We start from the raw sequence: 25,866 nt of genomic DNA on the forward strand, positions 1-25,866 counted from the left end.
AGATAACTGAGGCACTCTCTGCTCTGGGAAAACCTGGCAGAGTAGGCCTTCAGAAATATATTTTTCAGAAAAATTTAGGAGTCCAATTTCCTGCACTTTCTCATACCTAGAAAAGCACAAAAGTTGTTAACAGAGGCATATGCTGCTCGTAAGTAGCAGCAATTTCCTACTAACATATGTGCTTGATTGCGTGTGCCCCATTCACCAAAGTCATATATATAATAATCTCCTCCCTACCTCTTCAAAACAGCTCTTCAAAGCTATCTGAGAGGCTGACTCCTCATTATAGCCGTCAATAAAATAAAACTGAAATCACAGCCATCTCATTGTGCATTTTTTAAATCAATATTCCATCCAACTGGCCCATTTGTCATAAAATACCTCTTGTGTTTATGTTTTATTATCTCCCCCTAAGAGAATATAAATTTCTGAGAGTAGGAACTTGATCTCCGTCACTTACCATTATATCTCTACTTCCCAGAGCAGGATGAGACACAAACATTAGGTGCTCAGCAAATATGTGTTGAGTAAATGACTGACAGCGTGAACACACACATGACATGGTTCCCACTTGCAACAGGGAAACCAGCGAAGGTAGAATTTCTTACACCTCTTAAATCTCTGATTTTAGTCCTTTCACAGAAACCTGAATTTAGAGAGGCAAGCAGGTGCAACAGGCACTGGGGACATCCCTCTGCTATCCAATTAAAAATTTCCCAGTTATGTGCCAGAGTAGTTTTCAAGTTTGTTCACTGTGATAGGCCACGGTGTGCAAATTTTTTTCACCAAGCTCCATTTTAGAATGCTTAGAGAGACCAAGCAGCCACCTTGGTAGCTCCATAATCCACCTAATTGGGGGTCACATCCAGATTTCTCCCAATATATTTTTACAGGATTTGGGGCTTGTGATTGAAGTTTGCTCAAGGTTTCAAAGAAATTATCCACAGTTAACCAGATTGTCTTTAACTTGTCGAACCAATCAAACTCGAGCGTGGGCAGCCTCTTTAGCGTAGTGGTCCGCCAAAACGTTTCCTTTTGCTTCATGGGTTTGTTCCCTAGTGTGAACTTCCAGATTAATCACATCTAAATTCTTGGGAAGGAGCAAGGCCTCTGACATAAAAGTTAAAAGTGTTGTTTCCATAACATGACAAAATCATGAAACACACCAAAGGCTTATCTGCTGTCATGTCTGTATAAGCCCTTATAAAAGCCCTTGCTAGCTGACAGGCTCGAGTCAAGTCTGTAAGTTTAGCTAGTCGTGCTGACTTGGACTCAGGAAGGAGATTGGTTTCTGTAAGCTCTTGGGAAGTGGTGACTGCATAGCCAGCTTGAAAATATCCTTGTACTGTCTTAAGATGTGACCTGCCTGCAGAGACTTCTATGTCTGTACCTTGTAAAAGAGTTTCAAGGAGATCAGAATGAGGCAGGGGAAAGGCTGCCTTGGGTTAAGGTTAGACAATCATGAGGTTCTTCCTCCTCCTCTGAGAGAGTAAGTTAGCCAGATTAAGAGTATGACACCTAATGGACCGTGATGTGCACTGGATAGAAGCTGCAATTCATGGACAGTGATTGTGGAAGTGAAGAAATGTTGGGTGCCAGGTTTCTGAAATATGGCTGGAGCCCAGAGTCACAAGAGTCTGAAGCATTGCTCCCGCCCTGAACGCTAACAGACTCTCCCTGGAAGGCAAATGATTCCCTTTCCACCTGGTTTGTCCTCTAACATTCTCTGAAGCTTTGTCAGTATCATAAAACAAAACACTGCCACGTGGTCAGTGTTTTTGATGCGCCAGCCATGACACACATAATAACCCATTTATTTCTTACATGGATGCCTTAGAATGCATTGTTTGTCCATTTTAGAGATGAGTGGGCTCAGAGGGGCTGAGGAATTTGTCTGAGGTCACACAGCTGGTGAGCAAGTAGGGCCTCTGAACTCTGAACCCAGTCTGAACAGTTCCTAAGTGCTCTGTGCCATCCATTAATTGTTATACAATGTCCGTGGCTCCCAACCACTTCATGGTGGTGCCTCCTGCTCCTGAATTCTGCTGTCAACCTCCTTCATTGAGTCTACTACAAGAAGGGAAGAAATGTTAAATACCTTAAATATACATATTTAATTTTGTAATAATTAAATAGAATGTAAATGTAATTTAAGTGAAAGTATATTTTAATAAACATTTAAGTAAAAACTTAAAAATACTTTATTCAACCCCTAGTTCTGGGACAAGACTGGACACACTTCTCCCCATTCCTCCCACTAAGTACAGCTAAACATCCTAGGCACTAGATATAAAACAAACATAACAAGACTCTGAAAGGTATTGAGAAGAAGGTCCCTGACCAGCTAGGAACCTTGGGACCTGTAAAACAACAGGGTGGTGACTGCCCTGGGTTTTCTTTTTGCCTCAGATATCCTGGTCTGGGTGCTGGAGAAGGCAGCTACTTGGAAACGACAGTAGACACAAAGAAGAAAAGCCTACTCTCACTAGTCAAAGGACCAATGAAAGGGAGAGCCTAGCAAGACAGAAAATGCTTAGATAATACCTGCCTTACTCCAGCCAAATACCACAGAATAAAACAGTGGCCACACTCCCACTCCTGCCAATAGACACTGGGTTGGGAGCCTAGATTTATTCCCTCAAATGGCTGCACGGATGTGCCCCAACTTCCCCACTCCCTGCTAAAGTAATGTCAAAGAAGGCAGGGTGGGAAGCCTGGCCATTAATTCACACCAAGCAAAAGTGAGGTGATCCTCACCCTCCTTGCTGGGATGGTGTCAGAAGAAGCCTAGTGGAGAGTCATGACTACTGCAGTAGGCAAAATAATGCCTCCCCAAATACGTCTACATCCTAGTCCCCAGAAGCTGTGAATATGTTATGTTATATGGCAAAGTGGAATTAATGTTGCAGATGGAGTTAAAGTTGCTAATCAACTGACCTTAAAGCAGAGAGATTTTCCTGGATTATCTGGGTGAACCCAACATAATCACATGAGCTCTCAAAAGTGTAAGTGGGAGGCAGACGAATACGTAAAGATTCTGCACCCAATTCCCAAGTGTGGGGTTTCCCCTACATCAAGCAATTCTCAGGCACCCGCTGGCTGTCCTACAATTCAACCCAATCTGACACCGGAGACGGGGTCAGATTCCACAGGTTAAGGGTTCAGTCCTACAAGACCGTTCCCCAACCCCCAATTCAGACACCAATCCCAAGTCCAGGTTGTCACCTGGGCTTCTGACCCATCGGTTATAGATTGGAGGTTCCTTGGGTTGGAAAGTGGCTCACAGAACTCAGAGAAACATTTTACTTACTAGACTACAGGTCTATTATAGAAGGATTTATCTCAGGAATAGCCAGATGGAAGAGATGCATAAGGCAAGGTATGTGGGAAGGTGTGCAGCGCTTGCTTCCATGCCCTCTCCAGGCACTCTACTCTCTTCACATTTGCAATGTGTTCACCAACCTGGAAGCTCTCCAAACCTATCCTTTTGGGTTTTTATGGAGGCTTCATTACACAGGCATGACTGATTAAATCATTGGCCACTGGTGATTGAGTCAACCTCCAGGCCCCCTCCCTTCCCTGGAGGTCAGGGGCTTTGGGGCTGAAAGTTCCAACCTTCTAATTACATGGTTGGTTTCCCTGGCAACCAGTCCCCACTCTTTAGGTGCTTTCCAAAAGTCCCTCATCAACATAACCAAAGATACCATTCTCACTCTCATCACAGGAAATTCCCAGGGCTTTAGGAGCCCTGTGCCAGGAACAGGGCAGGGCCAGGGACCAAATAGACATTTCTTATTATAAATCACAATATCACAGTGGGTTAGAGAGGTGCGATGTGACAAGGACTTGACCCACCATTGCTGGCTTTGAAGTTGGAGAAAGGGGTCCACAAGCCAAGGAATGTGGCAGCCTCTAGAAGCTGGGAACAGCCCTCAACTTTCAGCCAGCAGGTAAAACAGGGACCTCACTCCTACCACTGCAAGGAATTGATCTGCCAGCAATCCAAATGAGCAGGAAATTGATTCTCCCCAGAGCCTCCAGAAAGGAACACAGCCTGCTGACACCTCAATTTTAGTCCAGCGGAACCCCTACCAGACTTCTGACCTAAAAAAAAAAAAAAGCAAACTGGAAGATGATAAATGTATGTTATTTTAAGCCCCTAAATTTGTGGTAATTTGTTACAGCAGCAATAGGAAATAGGAAAAATAACAGCCCAGGCCATATGGAGAGCAGTAACAGAGGCAGCTCCCTCCCCCAGGGTGTCAACATAGAACTAGTGGGGAACCTGGATGTCCACCCCCACCTGGCAGTAGTGAGGCAGTGACTCTCCTTCACCTGCTGGCATGGTGTCAGAGGAGGTCTGCTAAAACAGAAGAATTGAATGACACACAGAGCCTCACATCACCCAAATGTCCAGGCAGGATACAATCGAAAATCACTCATCATGCCAAGAACCAGAAAAAAAGCTCAACTTGAATGGGAAAGACAATCAACAGATGCCAACACCAAGATGGCACAGATGTTAGAATTATCTGACAAGGATTTTAAAGCAGCCATCATTCAAATGCTTCAATGAGCAATTACAAACACTTGAAAAACTAGAAAGTGTCAGCAAAGATATAGAAAATACAAAGAAAATCCCAAAGGAAATTTTAGAACTGAAAAAAATAAAATAGTCAAAATTAAACAAAACAAAACAAAACAAAACTTCACTGCATGGATTCAGTAGCAAAATGGAGAAGAAAGAGGAAATTATCAGTGAACTTAAAGACAGAACTACAGAAATTATCCAGTCTGACTAAGAGAGAGAAAATAAACTGGAAACAAAAATGAACACAGCCTCAGAGACTTGTGAGACTATAACTAAGATCCAATATTCACGTCATCGGCCTCTCAGTGGATTTCTCATCAGAAACCATTGAGGCCCAAAGGAAGTGGCATAACATTTTTCAAGTCCTTCCAGAAATGAACTATCATCCAAGAAACTCATAAATGGTAGAAATATCTTTAAGGAATAAAAGGGAAGTAAACACATTCTCAGATGAAGCAAAACTAAGAGAATTTGTTGCCAGCAAACTTATCTTAAAAAAAGAAAAAAAGGCTAAAGGAAATTCCCGAAACAGAAAATAAATGATAAAAGAAGGAATCTTGGAACATTAGGAAAGAAAAGGGAACAAAAGAAAGAGTAAAAATATGTGTCAACACAATAGAATTTCATACTCCTCTTGAGTTTTCTAAATTCTGTTTGGTGGTTGAAAGCAAAAAATTATAAATAACATTGTCTATGATTCTCAGTGTAGAAAAATTATATGAAAATGCAATGTTTCCATTGATAATGTTGTAATAAAGATGATGAATAAATCCTCAGTGTATTGAGTGCCTACTGCATGATAGAAACATTTTATGTTATGTCTAATTTTCTTTGCCTTGCTTTGCAGATGTGGAACCTGAGGCTTTGGGCCCCAGTGTGTGTGCGCATGTGTGTGTGCGTGTGTGTGTGTTTGATGTGAATGGTGGGGAGTGGTTTGCTAAGCAAGGATGTTAGCTAAACAACTTAAGATGAACTTTTGGGAAGAAGGTGAGACATAGGTGAAGAAATATGTATTTGTGAGTATTCAAGAACTTTAACACACTATCTGTGTATACACTTCTTATAGCTGTACATGTGGCAATCACTGGAGGCCATCTCTCTATCTCTAAGGAAGCAAGATTTCAACAGGTAGCAGGTAAGGGTGGACCAAGTGATGGCACATAACCCATGAAAGGTGTAAAGCATAGTTTTCCCTTTTTGGCAAAAATTGATGGAGGGTGGAATATCTGCAACTGTGTGGTAGTGGAACCTTTGAGGCAAAAAAAAAAAAAAAAAAAAAAAAGTTGTTTTGTGAGGCAAATAAAAGCTCACATTGCTGTGGTTGGATTTCTCTTGTTAAAGAACATGGCCTGAGCCTCGTAAGTTTAGTTTGATGTGAGAGGCCACATGTGTCTGCAGTATATGTGTCTACCTTTGAAGACAAGGTGGAGTATTGGAAAGCCCCTGATGATTATAGTAAAAGGGACCTAGATTTATATCTTCACTCCAGCAGTTACTAGTTATGTCATAACAGAAAGGTTACTTAACTTCTCTGATTCTCATTTTTCCCATTTCAAATGAGGATATAAGAGTGCATGCCTGGTATGGTGTTTGTGAGGGTCAAATGAAGAAAAAATGCATATAAAGTGCTCAGAATATTAAAGCTGTTCAGTAAATGTTAGCTCCCTGCTCTACCACAACCTTCCCATCTCTGAGTCAAAATAACCGGGTGATTTAAATCTTTGTTGTGATATCCATTAGTCTGTGTTGATGCCTTAAATTTTCTCCTAAGGAACACTGGGTTAGGGTAGAGTAGTCCATGAACAAGTATTTACTCATAGCGTCATACTTGACTTGCAACTTTGGAGAGCATGCTAAAATGTCACGGGTGAACTTGATAAATAGAAATAGGGTATATTCCTTCCAAACCACTAGAGGGAATAAGGTACTAAAGGACACTCAGTCTATCCAACAGAAACTCAATCAACCCAATAGAAAACAGAAAAAGAGAAGCATAGAAAAAAATCACAATAAACAGAAAGCTGAAATAAGATGACATAAACAACTGCAAAGACAGAGATTGCTGGGAAAATTTGAAAAGGAGCCATATGATCTTTAAACGAGGAGGATCCAAATCATAAAGGCATGGAAGGGTTAAAAGTAAATAGTTGTGAACATCTTTTAATGATTATTTCAGTTCTTAAATGGTTAAAAAGAGTGATTCAGGGCTACTTACTGTGATGATAATTCTGAAGGATCAAAATATACATATGTCAAAAAATTCACCGAGATTGACAAATTCACAAAGTGGAAACTTTTAGTGTATCTCTCAGTAACTGATGGATTAAGAAAACAATGACTGCTAGTGATGATAAGGAAGACTTGGTGAGCCCTGTTAAAATCTTGATCTAATGGGCATGTGTAGAATACTAGGTCCAACAATTCGAGAATATATAGCCTTTGGAAGCACAAATGGAACATTTAGAAAAAGTGATCATACACTAGGCCACAAATATATGTCAACAATTTTCAAAAAGAATTGTGAAGGTGCAAACTAAGCTCTCTGAACACAATGTAACTGAGTTCAAAAGTAATAACCCAAGGAAAACAGAAACAAACCACTTAGGGTGGGAACGTTTCAAAATATGACCTCAATCAAGTGATAAATATGACCAACAGGTCATAAAGTGTAAGTATTAATCATAATGGAAATTAAGAAATACTGCAACCAAGTGACAATGAAATAGCACCTATAAAATCTTGTGGAATACACCAAAGTGGTAGTTTGAGGGACTTTTATAACACCTAATGCTCATATCAGAAAAGAAGAAAGACCACAACTTAACGAGCTAAGCAATGAGAATATAAAATATAAGGAGAATAACAGAATAAATGCAAGAAAGTGGAAGGAAAATATTTATCAAAATTAAATAAAGAGAAAACAAGAAATCCACAAGGAAGTTCAAGCAAACCAAACACTTTTTGTTAGGAAGTGCAAAAGAAATTGATAAATATATGGCAACCATTTTTGAGAAGGAATGAGAGAGAGAGAAAGAGAGAGGGAGAGAGCGAGCGAGAACAAGTAAAAGATATTGAGAATGAGAAAAGAAGTCATCATTATGGATATAGTAGATGTTTTCGTAAATAGCATACCACTTAATTTGAATCACTTAATTTTAAAATTTAGATGAAATAATTTTCTCAACCTACCAAAATTAAATCAAATGGAAATAGACTGATCATTTCTATAATACAAATTTAATCCATCATAAATATGAAATTCTAAAACTAAAATTAGTAAAACTCTTGAAAAAATTTTCATGGCCTCAAATATTACCATTAACTTTTACGTCTATAAGATGAAACCCCATATGGGACTCATAGTTTGTCTAATTATTAATTCATATCAGGCCACCCCATACATTTGGGAAGCTCATCCCCAATTTTGGATTCTACCATGTTTACAAGCTGATAAGGTTAATTACTTGAAAGCACTCATACAACACCTCCAGCTTTATCACACAGATGTGAGCAGCATCTCCAAAACATTCACCAAAACAGCCTTTACATGATCTGCAACCTGGAGACTTGGTCTTCTGAAATAGGCACCAGAAAATTCTGTCCTTGAGCCTAGGTTAAAAAAAAAAATCTTACCAGGTACTGTTAACAATTAACATCAGTAAAACTCTGGGATGTTCATCCCTGAGTTATTTCTCATCGTATCTCCCTGTCTACTGGATATCTACTCCATTTGAAGACCTTAAATTGAGGATTCTTGACAATCTTCTAGGTGACACTAATTTCAAAAGTGGACAGATTCCTCCCAAAATGACAGAGTAAGGTTAATTTTCTGATTCTCTAGGATCTTCTTCTCCCCCTTTACTCTCCTATTAATATTGCCTATTATTACATTGTGATGTCTTCTAGAACATTACTATGGCCTCCCCTTATCTTTATTGTATTATTTTTTAACCCTATGATCTCCTCCTACAACTTAAGGAAAAACATCTGGCATTCCCCATCAGAACCTGCTGGCAAAAGAAACAAATGCTGTTCCTTTAAACATTCTTAAAGGCAGATTTTTTTTTTTTAAAGGCCCCTTCCGATATGTCAGTTTCCCTTACAGCACTGATCCCAATCTTCAGGCTTTTAAAAATTGGACATTGACCTCACGACAACAAAATACTCTTGCTGAAGTCATTACAATCCTATCAGCGAGTCCTACTCAATCAGGAGCAGGCTCCAATACTGGGGCCACCCTGGCCCTGACAGTCAACTTTGCTCGTGGTATTCAGTTTGTTCACGATAACCAGCCTGCTTTTTGAACCTGATTACCTCTGCTAAATACATTGTTCGTCTTGAGGAACACAAAGTGGGCTTTCTCTTGTTGTAATGAATGGTACTTATACTCCCAATACAATCTGCACCACTCTGGGGTACTACTTATTTTAAAATTTCTGATATGGTGTACGCTAACTTATCCTGTGTGTTCAGGATAATTGTCAGAGACTTTCAGATATTTCAAACTAAACATTCCAGTGGATCTTGTTTCCCGAGGTGGGGAGTGGGGAGGTGAGGGGATTATCCAGAAACATTCAAACCAATGTCTTTAAAAAGCTCCCAGGAAGAACAACTGACTGCCTATTCATATATGCTTTGTGACCTGCAATTCTCACATTAGGGATAATAACACCTAGCAACAATGACCCAAAACTTGTCTTTGACTCTAACAAAAGTCATGTGGCTCTCAAAAGTGGAAACAGCTGGATTCATTGCCTGGTTTTTCAAATTTAGGCCCTTGATTTCAAGACTTGTTTCAAGGACTAATAATCATTGTGTTTTGTATGATTACTTACTTTGCAGTTGGCCAATGCATCCTGTCCAGAGCTTTAAATGCTATTGCACAGACGATGTCACATCAGAGGATTCAACAATGCATTCTACAACAAAAGGAGCAGGGGGGATCAACCCATGTCCAACTACAGACTACATTCTCTAAACAAATTCCTGATCAGCAAAATCAGAGCAACGGCGAAAATCTAGATGACATGTCTTATGGCCCAGTGTCATCTGTCCTTGGCCAAAAGGGGGTACTAGGAAAAATATTTCTTGACATCCAGGCTAGGACATGTTGTTCTCCCATTAGACATTTAAAAATCTCACAGAATGCCAACTTCAAATGGGGTCACACTGAGATCATGATAAAGTGAGACAAAACAAAGGCCACTTCATAATTGTTTTCTCTAAGCCTAGACAAAAGCAAGATCACTGTACAAACCACCATGTATCCCTATCCTAGCTAATATGAGTGACTGCTAGTTTGTGTGTGTGTGTGTGTTTGGGGGGGGGTGTTTCATTTCTTTTCTTTTCGCTTTGTTTGCTTATTTTCACCAATTGCAGCTTTAACCTCACGCTAATCTAGTCTCTCTGTACAAGAGGTTTATTAAGATACTCAGTCATAGGGAATACTCTGTATTCCTGACAGTATCCAATCCAGACCAAAACTCTGCTTCCTTAAGACCCACCCAAATCACCTAACACAAGCCCAACTCACTTTTCCATCACCCTCTTACTTATATGGTCCACATTTCCCCATTGGGTGTGTTTGCCCTCACTGAAATGAATAATAAAGCCAACTTGTTCAACTACAAATGTGTTTCTGGCGATCTTTAGCTGGAAGGCATTGACATATTGCAGCACGTTAAACTTGATGACAGAGCAAAATGAAGAATCAAATATGTTTACTACAATAATCCCACATACTAATATTTCTAACGTAATTTTCAGTTTACAAGGACATTTATTTTGTATCGTCTCAACCAACAATTTCAAGGCCTTGAGACTGAGAAGAGGGCTGACATAATGGTGAAGATATTAACAATAAGAACAGCAAAAAATCAAACTGAAGATGGATTTTCATGATAGTGGAATGGAAGAAGGAAAGCAAAGGTTGAGTTTTGGGCAATGAGTTTCAGATGATGATCTGACCATTAGGTCAGATGCTTTTGGGGCCACAGAAGAGGAGACTCAAATTCCTCAAATTCCAGAACACAGGGTTTCAGAACAAACCATCCCTTTGGATGGCTACCAACCTTTCTCAAGCCCAGTCCCCAGCCTCCATAACATCTCAACAAGCACAATGAGGCAAATGAGACCCTGATGAGACCCCGTAAATTTAAATGTGACCACTTTGTATTTCCAGTTTTCAAACTCCGCCCCACCCCCACAAACACCACCAACCCATGTCGAGGTTATCCAGGCAACCTGTGTATTCAGAAGCAGGAGGAAATGTAAAATTCATTTGAGGCAACCAATTATAGAACAGCACTATGTAACAGAACTTTCTGCACTGATAGAAATGTTCCATATCTGCACTGCACACAGTGCAGTAGTCACTATTTACAAGCAGCCATTGAGCACTTCAAATGTGGCTAGTGAGACTGAGAGACTGAATTTTCAATTTTATTTAATTTTAATCGATTTAAATAGTCACATATGACTAAGGGCTACCATTTTGGAGAATGTACCTCTACAGGAAGTCTCCTCATCTGCTGGTGGACCGTACTCAGCCACTTGCCTTCACCCAAAACATGCTCTTCATGGCTACTTAGAAAATTTTAATTCACTTAGAGCCACCATTCTTCATAAAATTCCATGTACTTCAAACATGCTAATCAAAACCATCAGTTGCTTGTAGATTCCTATTTTTAACATTGCCTTGTTTTATTTTATTGTTTTTAATAATTGACAGGCATCACCAATGTAATGCATTGTGTTTATGTGATGAATACTTCTCAGAGAAATAAGGATCTTTTGGGTATTCAAATCTCAGCGTGAATCTGCCCAGATTGTTTTCATCCTTTCCACTGCATCATATTAGCCTGCTAGGCTTTAAACCAAATTTGATAGTTGAATTCTGCTACAATATGGAGTGAAATTACCTTTTGTTGTCTAATCTCAGAATCTAATCATAACAATTGATGTGGAAGATGTGTACACAGTTTAAACCAAACTTTCACCTGCACAGTTAGAACAAATCATTCCCAAAGACTGTTTATATATCAGTTGGCTATTTATTGTCTATATATGAGGTAAATTTCAGTTCTCTTGTCTACTAGAAAAAGTGCCACCTATCTTCAGAATATCATGAGCAGACAAGTTTCATTTCTGAAACACAAATACTTGAGGAACCTTCAGCCAACATCTTGGTTATTATCTCTTTATCACCATCAATGTCTATTTATTTATTCAAATGAGGAAGAAAGCTACACTTAGATTAAAATTGGTTGCCTGGACCATAAGTTCTATTTTCTGTTCCTTTGTTGATTGCAGCACCTTTGAGTTTTCCAAGTTGTGGGGCAGACTGTTGGATACAGGTCTGGGGTCAAAGGAGAGGTCTGTGCATGGCCTATGAATTTGAGAGCCTCTGACATTTAGATGGTGACTGGAGTTAAGCAAGTGAACCTTGGAACATGAGGCAGATGATACACCCCATTTGAGAGATTTATCCTGAATAAAGGGAAGGGCATCAAGGCCCAGGTGGCTGAGTAGAAAAGGAGAGGGTGGAACCTTAGGTGGCCTCATAAAATATAAGTGCCTTAGGAGTCATGTTACTAGCTGAACAGGCAATGACATTGAAACGTTGGGTCTTGTTTCAATCTACCTATTTCAATGTGTTTTTCTACAGACCCCAATTCAAAATTTTAAGCTTAATCCCATGGTTTATCCATGCACCTTATATAAAATAGGTGCATTTTTCTATTTTAACCCTCATCAGGCAGCTTCATTTCCAAACTCTGTAGTTGAGACTTGGCAAGCACCTGTCTGTAGACCCTGTGGATTGACACTCCCTCTTCTTTTTCTTTTCTTCTTAAAAAAGGTGGTTTTCTTTTTCTAGCACATGATGGATCTTTCATTAAAATTCCAATGTCATTTTTGTGCTGTTTACATATAGACCCTTTCCACAGTAGCATACTTTATACCCGTCCGCTGTAGACTTTGTCCATCCCATCTCCATCTTTGGCACATCTCTTTCTCTTTCAGAGGACATTGTTTAATTTAAGTCCGTTATGTTTTTGAACATGAATGCTAGAACTGCTAACCTTTATCTTCTTACAGACTACTGACTCTGTCTCAGGGACATCACTGGAAAGGAACATAACAAAAAAGGATTTGTGTACTTAATTGTAGTAACATTTCATTCCTGTCTCCTTAAGACAGGCGGAGACAGAGACAGACTAACAGAACGTAACAGAGACAGAGGCAGAAACATCCAGAGACAGGACAGTCTGACAGACAAACAGAGACAACAGGTTGGACAGGCTGAGAAAGCCCAAGAGATGGACAGAGCCTCCCCACCCACTCCCTACAAAAAATAGACAGGTAGAAAGGGATATACAGAAAGGGGCAGACAGAGACATATAGAGACAGAGACAGGGAGACAGACAGACACAGACAGGGACACACAGAGACAGGAACAAACTAAGACAGAGAGCAACAGTTATTGACAGAGACAGGGAAATAAGCAGAGGCTGACAGACACAGATAGAAAGACAGAGACAGACAGACTGAGAGATGCAGAGACAGAGAAAGACAAACAGAGAAACAGAGAGGCATACTGAAAGACAGAGGTAGAGACAGTGATGGAGAGGGAGAGAGACAAAACGAGACAAAGGGAAAGATGGAGACAGACAGATGGAGAAAGAGACACACATAGACACAGAGAGATACAGATAAAGACAGACAGAGAAGCAACAGAGAGATACAGAGACAGACAGAAAGACAGAGACCCAGACAGACACAGATTGTCAGAGACAGGAGCAGAAAGACAGGGACAGAAAGACAGAGACAGAGAGTGATAAAGACAGACAGACTGAGACAGAGGCAGAGGTAGACAAAGACAGAGGTAGATGGAGATAGACAAGGATGCAGACAGAGACAACCAAGACAGAGATAGGGAGTAACAAAGAGACAGAGACAGACATACAGAGAGGGAAAGACAGAGACAGGGACAAATCCTCATCATTTTCAGGAACTGCATTGCATCCCATAGAGGTACGTCTCCTTTCGTGTGGCATTTAGTTTGCTGTTATTTAGTTTGATGGTTTTATGTAGTGTCACCATGACTATACATCTTGTCCTGCCTCCCCATCTCCCCATGGCTTTACTGGGAGGCTATAAAACAAAGTGAGTGTTAATGTGGGAGAAGCTTTCCTTCTCATCTTTAGCAGTCAAAAAGGAAAAAAAGAAAAAAAAGAAAAGAAAAAATAGAGACTGGTATTGGATAAATGGCCCAAATTGCCAAATGGCAGCAGCCAGGGCTTGTGAGAGTTTAAATGAGCGTATTACAGCTGTCATTGTTTGTACATTATTGAACATCTTTCTGTTGTAAATAGCAAAAAGCAATTTAAGGATTTAAAGCTACTTGGATAGGAAAACAAAAGCAGATTTCTCAGTCAAGGTGCATTTCTAGCTAAGTAGTCTCTGAAATTCCCAAGTAAAGACACCTCTCTTTAGATGAAATGGCGTCCTGGCATTCAGCTCAAGAAAAAGTAATTTGAAATTGCTTAGCAAGCTTACATAAAGGAAGTGAAATTGCTACAGAAAAATTAATAATAATTTTTACCCTTCTATTGAGTCATGACACACTCTTTCCCTCAGTTTAGTCATTTAAAAAAAATGAAATGCGGTCCCTTGTTTGTTTATGGTTGGTTAAGTATACAGAATGTAAGGGAACACAGAGGGTTAAAAGGTGAAATTAAGGGCAAACATCAAAGGATGCAACAGCAGCTTCCTGATTGAGCCATTTCATATAACTAACTGTTACATAATTACTACTCTAACACTAGTACATGGGTCTGGGATAAAGAAGCCTTTCAAAAACCTCCTTGAAGGCGTAGAATAGATAAACAAGATTATACTGTATAGCACAGGGAAATATATACAAGATCTTATGGTAGCTCACAGAGAGAAAAATGTGACAATGAATTATATATATGTTCATGTATAACTGAAAAATTGTGCTCTACACTGAAATTTGACACAACGTTGTAAAATGATAATAAATCAATAAGAAATGTTAAAAAATCAATACACAAAAATCAGTTGTTTCTATACACTAATAATGAATTATCAGAAAGAGAATTTAAGACAACTATCCAATTTAAAACTGCATCATAAAGAATGAAATACCTAGAAATAAATTTAACCATGGAGGTAAAAGACCTGTACACTGAAAACAAATAAGACATTGATAAAATAAATTGAAAAAGACACAAATAAATGGAAAGATATTCTGTGCTTATGGATTGGAATAATTAATATTGTTAAAATGTCAACACTGCCCAAAGCAATTTACAGATTCAGTGCAATCCCTATCAAAGTTCCAGTGGCATTTTCACAGAAATAAAACAATCCCAAAATTTCTATGGAACCACAAAAGACCCTGTATAGCCAAAGCAATCTTGAAAAAGAATAACAAAACTAGAGACATCAAAATGTTCTGATTTCAAACTATATAACGAAGCTATAGTAATGAAAAAAGTATGGTATTAGCATAAAAAACAGGCACATAGATCAATGGAACAAAATAGAAAGCCCAGAAATAAATGCACACACACACATGGTAAATTAATTTACAACAAAGAAGCCAAGAATATATAATGGAGAAAGGACAATCTCTTCAATAAACACTGTTGGGAAAACTGGACAACCACAACCAAAAGAATGAAACTGGACCACTATCTTACACCAAACACAAAAATAAACTCAAAATGGATTAAAGACTTAAATATAAGACCTGAAATCATAAAACTCCTAGAAGAAATCAGGCAGTAAACTCCTAGACATTGCTCTTGGCAGTGAGTTTTTGGACTTGATACCAAAAGCAAGGACAACGAAAGCAAAAATAAACAAGACTACATTTAACCAAAAAGCTTCTGCGGAGCAAAAGAAAAGATCAGCAAAATGAAAAGGAAGCCTACTGAATGGGAGAAAATATTTGAAAATCATATATCTGATAAGGGGTTAACATCCAAAATATTTAAAGAACATATACAATTCAACAGAAAAAACAATCAATCCAATTTTAAAAGGGGGGAGAGGATCTGAATAGACATTTTTCCAAAGAGGACAAACAAATGGCCAAAAAGTACATGAAAAGGTACTCAACATCACTAGTCATCAGGGAAATGCAAATCCAAGCCACAATGAAATATCACTTTATACCTGCTAGAATAGCTATCATCAAAAAGGACACAAATAACAAATATTGATGAGGATGTGGAGAAAAGGGACTGTTGGTGGGAATGTAAATTGGTGCAGCCACTATGGAGAACAATATGGAGACTCCTCAAAAAATTAAAAATTGAACTACCATATGATCCAGCAATTCCACTACAAGTATTTATCCAAAGAAAATGAAATCACTATCTTAAAAAGATCTATACTCCCATATTGAGTGCAGCATTATTTACAATGGCCAAGACATGGAAACAACCTAAGTGTCCATCAACATAGGAAGGATGAAGACAATGTATACATATACAGTGGAATAATATTCAGCCATAAAAAGGAAACCCTTCCATCTGCAACAATATGGTTGGAATTTGAGGGCATTATGCTAAGTGAAACAAGCCAGACAGGGAAAGACAAATACTGTATGATCTCATTTATATGTGGAATCTTAAAAAGAAAAAACTTAACTCATAGATGTTGAGAACAGATTGGTTTTTGCCAAAGGTTGGTAGGGGGTGGGGGTGGGGTCAAAAGGTACAAACGTCCACTTATGAGACAAATAAATCCTGAGGATATAGTATACAGTATAGTGACTAGAGTCAACAATACTGTATTTTATATTGGAAAGTTTCTATGAGTAGATCTTAAAAGTTCTCATCACAAGAAAAAAATGTAACTGTGTGATGATAGATGTGAACTAAACTTACTGTGGTAATCACTTTGCAATACTATTTACATATATCAAATCATTATGTTGTATGCTAAAACTAATACATTATATGTCAGTTATAAATCAACATTAAAATATTTGCCTTTTCTGGAAATTCCACGTAAGTGAAATCATACAGTATGTAGTCTTTCACATCTGGCTTCTTTCACAGGTAGGAAACATTACTGAAGAATGTTGAAGCATATCACTAATCATATGTACTAGATGCAATGACAGAGGCAAACAGAAGGTATTGATAAAGGATTACGAGGAACAAAATATCAGAGTAAGTCTGACAAATTATGAAAATCAGGATAGCAGAGTAAGTCTGATCAAGAATTATGAAAAAAAAATGTTATCAAAGTAAGCCCAATGTAACTACTAACAGGAATTGGAAAACTGCTTGTTTATTAAAAATTGGGTGATGTATAAAGACTAGCTTTAATTCCAGATTAAGTAATTTCCAGAACTGAAGATCCACTATAGGTTTGCAGCCACTTTTGAGTAACTTGCATACATTCCAGTATTTTTTTTTTTTTGCTCAGTAATAAAATTATCTAATTCTATTATTTATGAAAAAAAAAAACCTCCTTGAAGGAAAGAAGGAAGAAGGAAGGGAGGGAGGGAGAGAGGGAGGGAGAGATAGATAGAGGAAGGGAGGGATGGTCAAAAGTAATTTGGTCACTGAATGACAAAGGATAAAATCTAACTGGGAAGAGAAATATAAACAATCAGTAAGGAAAATTCTGGTTTTGACTAGGTAAAACATTAAATCTGGTCATTGGTTTTTTTATTTATTTGTTATCTTGTATTCGTTTTTCACACCCTTTCCAAGCATGTATTTATTATTGGTATAAATTCTTAAACAGAGTTTTCCATTCTTTGACCTTCTTTAACCACAAAAATCACCCAGTGGAATGCAAACAACCGAGGCATGAAAGATTTTTTACAAATACAACTTGAACATCATGTATTTCTGAAGTGCATATTCACCAAGTTGCTTAAATTAGGGGAACGTTCTACCTAGGCTGGATCATGTGACCTGAGAGGGTTGCCAGTGTCAATGTTTTTATCTCTTTTTTGCTGTGTTTGATTGTTTTGCTGTATTTCCCCTTATATTGTACTTTCCTTTCCATTACAAGGTCCAGACTATCTCTGCAATACGTCACTGTTTAGCATATTATACTTGTCCATATGTTATGGAACTGGGCTCTTGGACTCTTTAATCTACAGAAACTGATTAGATACTAGACCAAAAATTTATGCAAGCCTTTATGGGGACTTGTGCTGCAGCAGGAGGGAGTGAAAACAAGTAACAGCTTCCCTTGCTTGCTCCCTGAGGTGGAGGGCGGGGAGGAGCTTGTTTCTTTCATAGGATAAGCGTAGGGGCAGATTGATGGGTCAGGCCAGAGAGGTGGCTTAGGCTGTCTGCCCATTCCCTTGGTGGTCCTGTGTACAGGGATCATGCAAGTACTCTGCTTTTGCTCCAGGCACCTTATAAGTGGCACTTGGGTCTTGGCCTTGTTGTATCTTACTGTCCCAATTGTGCATGTATGCTGTTATTTTTAGTCCTCTTAGTTGTATTCTGGTGCTCAAGCCTGAACTAGAGATGTTTATCCAGGTAGAAGCACTCCAGTAAAGAGTCTCAGGTCCCAGCCTATGTCATGCACAGTATTTAATATTCATTTCCTCAAAAATGGAAAACCATCTACTTCCCTCCTCATTTTATTTCCCCATAAGTTTTTTACAAGCTAAGCCTGGTATCTGCTGCTGGTAATGCAGAGTCCGTGCCTGAAACATTAAAATATCTAGTGGTGAAAAAAATACAATAAAATAACACCAGCCATATTGGGAGAAATGTTTGATCAAGGCTTGATAGGAGTATAGTTGTGGTAAGATATATGTCTGCCATGGAAGTGTAAGAAAAGGTGGTCTTTGAGCCATATCTCAGACAATGAGGAATGTGCAGTTGTTTGCAAGAAACAAGGAAAGTGCCACAGGCAAAGTGCAGTGCCACAGGCAAAGTGCTCAAAATGTGCAAACAGGTGGAGTGGGAAAAAAATAAACATACACAAAGCTAAAACATATTTTGGGATCTTAAGATCTTCCCCAAAGCTCAGGGTTTGTGTGCATATAGAAAAATGGAGTTACAAGCCTCAGGCAGCTGATTTGGATGCGCGCACGCATGCACGCGCACGCTCGCACGTGCTCTCTCACACACACACACACACACACACACACACACACACACAGAGTTGAAAATGCTTCTATAACTAGAAACCGTTTTTAAAAACAAAAGTTAAAGACCAAAGCAAAGGCTTGGGAAAAAATGCCACATTTATCACAGAAAATGATTTCACAGCCTCAAGTTATGAGATGGCCTGAGTAGTTAACGAGAGAAATTAATGTGCCTAGAGGACAGAGTTGGGGCCAAGATACAATTCTCTAAAGAGGAATGATCACTAAATATTTTAGATGGGGAAGAACGAATTATGTTTTTGAAAGTAATGGGAAAAACTCGCACAAAAACTCCTCTGTTCGACCAGCAGCCTGCGTATGGAGCCCCAGAGCAGTCATCGAAGCAGGGAAAGTTACGCTGCTTGGGATCCCGGATAGGGAGTGCACTATTACCTCTGGGCGGGGCCTAGTGGGTGTGGTTTAGCGTGGCGTCCGAGATGACGTCAGAGCAGACGTCAGTTGCACCCAGCAGCCCTCTGGGCTGAGCTAGTGCCAGTGGCAGCCACGCCTGAGGAGGAAGCTTGTCCTTTATACCCCTGAGGTATGGGAGCACTAAGCAGTCGGATGCTATGGGGCAGAGGGGGGCGCGCCCCAGAGGATCCAGGTGTCGCTAGGGAGGAGGAGGAAGCTGTGGAGGCAGCTGTGGCAGTGATAGAGGAGGGGGAGGAGGAGAGTGAAGAGACCAGGCCCACCACCAGTCAGGGCAGCCACAAGCGGAAGACAGGCCCTGAAGGGCTGCTCTCAAAAGTGCCCCGCCGGAAGCGCGCTAAAGACAGTTCAGGGTCCGTTTATGAGGCACTCTTTCTGAGAGGGGAAGACAGCGATGTGCAGATCCGCGCCCTGGGGGAGGAGTGGAACTTGCACAGGATCTACTTGTGCCAGTCAGGGTACTTTGCTAGCATGTTCAGTGGTGCTTGGCGGGAGACAACCATGAATACTATAGAGTTGCAGATGCCTGACGAGAACATCGATCGTGAGGCACTGCACGAGGTTTTAGGTTCCCTGTACCTAGACACTGTGCTCATCCCACCCAGTCGAGTCGTCGCCATCCTGGCCACAGCCAGCCTGCTGCAGCTGGACGAGCTGATTCAGCAGTGTGGGGAGGTCATGAAGGAAACTGTCACTGCCCAGACCGTGTGCAGCTACTACTACTCTTCTGAGAGCTACGGACTCCAGAACATCAGGATCATGTGTCTCCAGTGGCTGCTGGACAACCTGATGACCCAGCATAGTGATGAGCTATTGCGAGAAGTCAGCCTGGATCTCATGAAAGAGCTCATCGCCTCTTCAGAGCTCTTGGTGATAGAGGTGGAGATGGATGTGTACACCACTCTGAAAAAGTGGGTGTTCCTACAGCTACACCCAACATGGAGGGGCCCCCGCAAAGCCCTATTGCCTGATGCTGACTCGTGGTTTGCCAGGTCTAGGAGAGAGTCAGAGGGCACGCCTTTCCTGGAAACCGAGCAGGGCAGAGCCTTCGTGCCAGTGTTTCAGCAGCTGCGGATCGCCTACATAATCTGTGACCTGCCATCAGCCTGTGTCATTGACCAGGATGCACTGATCCCTGCCACATGGCTGACCCCAGTGTACAAAGAGCAGTGGCTTGCCCTCCTCCAGGCTGAGCAGACCAGGGAGCTCGGGCCCATGGACGTCCATGTGTCTGACCTCCAGGGGAACAGCATGCGGTGTGGGGGCCAGCTTCACAGAGACGAGCAGCGCAGCTGGCGGTGGGCTGGCTTCAACTTTGGCTGGGACCTGGTGGTGTGCTATGCCAATCGACGCATCATTTTCCGGCGCAGTGCTCTGAACAAGTCCTGCGGCCTTGGGGTCAGCTTACTCTGGCAGAGAAAGGTCGCGTTCCGCCTGCGCCTGGCCTCCTTGGACAGGGCTGGAAGAGCCATTTTCAGGAAGGACACAGAATACCAGATGCTTTCCCTGAGAAAGGATCAAGAGCTAGAAGTAGTGAACCTGGAACACCAAGATATAGTTTTCCCCATATATGTGGCATGTAACTTCCTGTACCTCCCAGGAGAGGGGCATTTCCCAGAGTGAAGAACCCTGCAAAAGATCAGAGAGCTGAGAAGCTCTTCCCTGGGATCAGGGTCAGCTAACTTACTTAAGATGCCAGCTCCTTCTGTGAGACCAATTCTGTTAGAGGTTTTGTTGAACTGCAGCTTGTAATACTTGAGATTGTTTATCTACACATATAAAGAGGAAAATTTTTAAAGCTGACAAATTTTTAAGCACCCCAAACACCTCAAGAACTCATTTGTGCTGTTAATGTAGCAGCTTGTCCTTCTAGTTTACCATCTACTGACCCCGTTCATCATTTCTGTGAAGACAAAGACCAGATGACTTTAGAGGGAAACGTGGGCCTACTTGCCCTACTACTCTTCGTGAAAATCTTTTAAAACATGGATTTCCTTTAGTTTGATTAAATGAATGTTAAAGGAACAGTTTGACTTGTCTTTCAGATGGTGTGTTTAGAGCTCACTGCCTCACTCATTATCACCACCACAACTGGTATCATTTGAATTACTCACATTTCCCCATTTCCTGGCACTGAGTATAGTACTTGGTTTCCCTGGTCTCTCACTATGTGCACACCCACAATACACTGATGATATTATTTCTGTTGGTTATTCTTCACCCGAAGAATATCTTGATGATAGACTTTATTTTAAATTCCCTAGAATTTTAACCCCAGAAAGACATTTCAAACCTTATACATCTTATATTGGGGTTGAATTGGAAGGAAGCAGATTAAATTTATGAGGATATTCCTTTAATAAATATAGTTTTTCTTTAGCATACACTCATGGATTATTTATGCACCAGAAAGTAAAGTTGAAGGAAGATGATAGATTTTGCTTTTCGGAAATATTTGATGTTCAGGTAGTATTTGTAAAGACTCTTTCCTGCTAAAGAACAGAACTAGTAACCTCTGGAATGGAACACGTTTGAATTATACTGGGAAATACTTGGCATCTGGAAATGGGATCAAAAGACAAGAAGTCCAAGCTAGTAATCAAAAGGGTAAGGTAGAAAGTGTTTTTGTCAAAACCTGAGAAACACCAGTCATTATTTGAATATGTTGGTATCTTATTACTGCTAATTTGCAGACTGGCACAATCCCATTCCATACCCCAAAATCCAGATTGTTTGCATTCCACTGGGTGATTTTTGTGGTTAAAGAAGGTCAAAGAATGGAAAACTCTGTTTAAGAATTTATACCAATAATAAATACATGCTTGGAAAGGGTGTGAAAAACGAATACAAGATAACAAATAAATAAAAAAACCAATGACCAGATTTAATGTTTTACCTAGTCAAAACCAGAATTTTCCTTACTGATTGTTTATATTTCTCTTCCCAGTTAGATTTTATCCTTTGTCATTCAGTGACCAAATTACTTTTGACCATCCCTCCCTTCCTCTATCTATCTCTCCCTCCCTCTCTCCCTCCCTCCCTTCCTTCTTCCTTCTTTCCTTCAAGGAGGTTTTTTTTTTTCATAAATAATAGAATTAGATAATTTTATTACTGAGCAAAAAAAAAAAAATACTGGAATGTATGCAAGTTACTCAAAAGTGGCTGCAAACCTATAGTGGATCTTCAGTTCTGGAAATTACTTAATCTGGAATTAAAGCTAGTCTTTATACATCACCCAATTTTTAATAAACAAGCAGTTTTCCAATTCCTGTTAGTAGTTACATTGGGCTTACTTTGATAACATTTTTTTTTCATAATTCTTGATCAGACTTACTCTGCTATCCTGATTTTCATAATTTGTCAGACTTACTCTGATATTTTGTTCCTCGTAATCCTTTATCAATACCTTCTGTTTGCCTCTGTCATTGCATCTAGTACATATGATTAGTGATATGCTTCAACATTCTTCAGTAATGTTTCCTACCTGTGAAAGAAGCCAGATGTGAAAGACTACATACTGTATGATTTCACTTACGTGGAATTTCCAGAAAAGGCAAATATTTTAATGTTGATTTATAACTGACATATAATGTATTAGTTTTAGCATACAACATAATGATTTGATATATGTAAATAGTATTGCAAAGTGATTACCACAGTAAGTTTAGTTCACATCTATCATCACACAGTTACATTTTTTTCTTGTGATGAGAACTTTTAAGATCTACTCATAGAAACTTTCCAATATAAAATACAGTATTGTTGACTCTAGTCACTATACTGTATACTATATCCTCAGGATTTATTTGTCTCATAAGTGGACGTTTGTACCTTTTGACCCCACCCCCACCCCCTACCAACCTTTGGCAAAAACCAATCTGTTCTCAACATCTATGAGTTAAGTTTTTTCTTTTTAAGATTCCACATATAAATGAGATCATACAGTATTTGTCTTTCCCTGTCTGGCTTGTTTCACTTAGCATAATGCCCTCAAATTCCAACCATATTGTTGCAGATGGAAGGGTTTCCTTTTTATGGCTGAATATTATTCCACTGTATATGTATACATTGTCTTCATCCTTCCTATGTTGATGGACACTTAGGTTGTTTCCATGTCTTGGCCATTGTAAATAATGCTGCACTCAATATGGGAGTATAGATCTTTTTAAGATAGTGATTTCATTTTCTTTGGATAAATACTTGTAGTGGAATTGCTGGATCATATGGTAGTTCAATTTTTAATTTTTTGAGGAGTCTCCATATTGTTCTCCATAGTGGCTGCACCAATTTACATTCCCACCAACAGTCCCTTTTCTCCACATCCTCATCAATATTTGTTATTTGTGTCCTTTTTGATGATAGCTATTCTAGCAGGTATAAAGTGATATTTCATTGTGGCTTGGATTTGCATTTCCCTGATGACTAGTGATGTTGAGTACCTTTTCATGTACTTTTTGGCCATTTGTTTGTCCTCTTTGGAAAAATGTCTATTCAGATCCTCTCCCCCCTTTTAAAATTGGATTGATTGTTTTTTCTGTTGAATTGTATATGTTCTTTAAATATTTTGGATGTTAACCCCTTATCAGATATATGATTTTCAAATATTTTCTCCCATTCAGTAGGCTTCCTTTTCATTTTGCTGATCTTTTCTTTTGCTCCGCAGAAGCTTTTTGGTTAAATGTAGTCTTGTTTATTTTTGCTTTCGTTGTCCTTGCTTTTGGTATCAAGTCCAAAAACTCACTGCCAAGAGCAATGTCTAGGAGTTTACTGCCTGATTTCTTCTAGGAGTTTTATGATTTCAGGTCTTATATTTAAGTCTTTAATCCATTTTGAGTTTATTTTTGTGTTTGGTGTAAGATAGTGGTCCAGTTTCATTCTTTTGGTTGTGGTTGTCCAGTTTTCCCAACAGTGTTTATTGAAGAGATTGTCCTTTCTCCATTATATATTCTTGGCTTCTTTGTTGTAAATTAATTTACCATGTGTGTGTGTGCATTTATTTCTGGGCTTTCTATTTTGTTCCATTGATCTATGTGCCTGTTTTTTATGCTAATACCATACTTTTTTCATTACTATAGCTTCGTTATATAGTTTGAAATCAGAACATTTTGATGTCTCTAGTTTTGTTATTCTTTTTCAAGATTGCTTTGGCTATACAGGGTCTTTTGTGGTTCCATAGAAATTTTGGGATTGTTTTATTTCTGTGAAAATGCCACTGGAACTTTGATAGGGATTGCACTGAATCTGTAAATTGCTTTGGGCAGTGTTGACATTTTAACAATATTAATTATTCCAATCCATAAGCACAGAATATCTTTCCATTTATTTGTGTCTTTTTCAATTTATTTTATCAATGTCTTATTTGTTTTCAGTGTACAGGTCTTTTACCTCCATGGTTAAATTTATTTCTAGGTATTTCATTCTTTATGATGCAGTTTTAAATTGGATAGTTGTCTTAAATTCTCTTTCTGATAATTCATTATTAGTGTATAGAAACAACTGATTTTTGTGTATTGATTTTTTAACATTTCTTATTGATTTATTATCATTTTACAACGTTGTGTCAAATTTCAGTGTAGAGCACAATTTTTCAGTTATACATGAACATATATATAATTCATTGTCACATTTTTCTCTCTGTGAGCTACCATAAGATCTTGTATATATTTCCCTGTGCTATACAGTATAATCTTGTTTATCTATTCTACGCCTTCAAGGAGGTTTTTGAAAGGCTTCTTTATCCCAGACCCATGTACTAGTGTTAGAGTAGTAATTATGTAACAGTTAGTTATATGAAATGGCTCAATCAGGAAGCTGCTGTTGCATCCTTTGATGTTTGCCCTTAATTTCACCTTTTAACCCTCTGTGTTCCCTTACATTCTGTATACTTAACCAACCATAAACAAACAAGGGACCGCATTTCATTTTTTTTAAATGACTAAACTGAGGGAAAGAGTGTGTCATGACTCAATAGAAGGGTAAAAATTATTATTAATTTTTCTGTAGCAATTTCACTTCCTTTATGTAAGCTTGCTAAGCAATTTCAAATTACTTTTTCTTGAGCTGAATGCCAGGACGCCATTTCATCTAAAGAGAGGTGTCTTTACTTGGGAATTTCAGAGACTACTTAGCTAGAAATGCACCTTGACTGAGAAATCTGCTTTTGTTTTCCTATCCAAGTAGCTTTAAATCCTTAAATTGCTTTTTGCTATTTACAACAGAAAGATGTTCAATAATGTACAAACAATGACAGCTGTAATACGCTCATTTAAACTCTCACAAGCCCTGGCTGCTGCCATTTGGCAATTTGGGCCATTTATCCAATACCAGTCTCTATTTTTTCTTTTCTTTTTTTTCTTTTTTTCCTTTTTGACTGCTAAAGATGAGAAGGAAAGCTTCTCCCACATTAACACTCACTTTGTTTTATAGCCTCCCAGTAAAGCCATGGGGAGATGGGGAGGCAGGACAAGATGTATAGTCATGGTGACACTACATAAAACCATCAAACTAAATAACAGCAAACTAAATGCCACACGAAAGGAGACGTACCTCTATGGGATGCAATGCAGTTCCTGAAAATGATGAGGATTTGTCCCTGTCTCTGTCTTTCCCTCTCTGTATGTCTGTCTCTGTCTCTTTGTTACTCCCTATCTCTGTCTTGGTTGTCTCTGTCTGCATCCTTGTCTAT

At 39.2% G+C, this 25,866-nt stretch overlaps 1 pseudogene; it reads left to right on the forward strand.

Moving 5' to 3' along the window:
• The first annotated feature begins 19,295 nt into the window (after positions 1 to 19,295).
• Positions 19,296 to 20,804, forward strand: LOC105072805 (germ cell-less protein-like 1 pseudogene; annotated as a pseudogene).
• Positions 20,805 to 25,866: the final 5,062 nt, after the last annotated feature.

Source organism: Camelus bactrianus, chromosome X (assembly GCF_048773025.1).
Source record: "Camelus bactrianus isolate YW-2024 breed Bactrian camel chromosome X, ASM4877302v1, whole genome shotgun sequence".
In the NCBI taxonomy this organism is placed as follows: Eukaryota; Metazoa; Chordata; class Mammalia; order Artiodactyla; family Camelidae; genus Camelus; species Camelus bactrianus.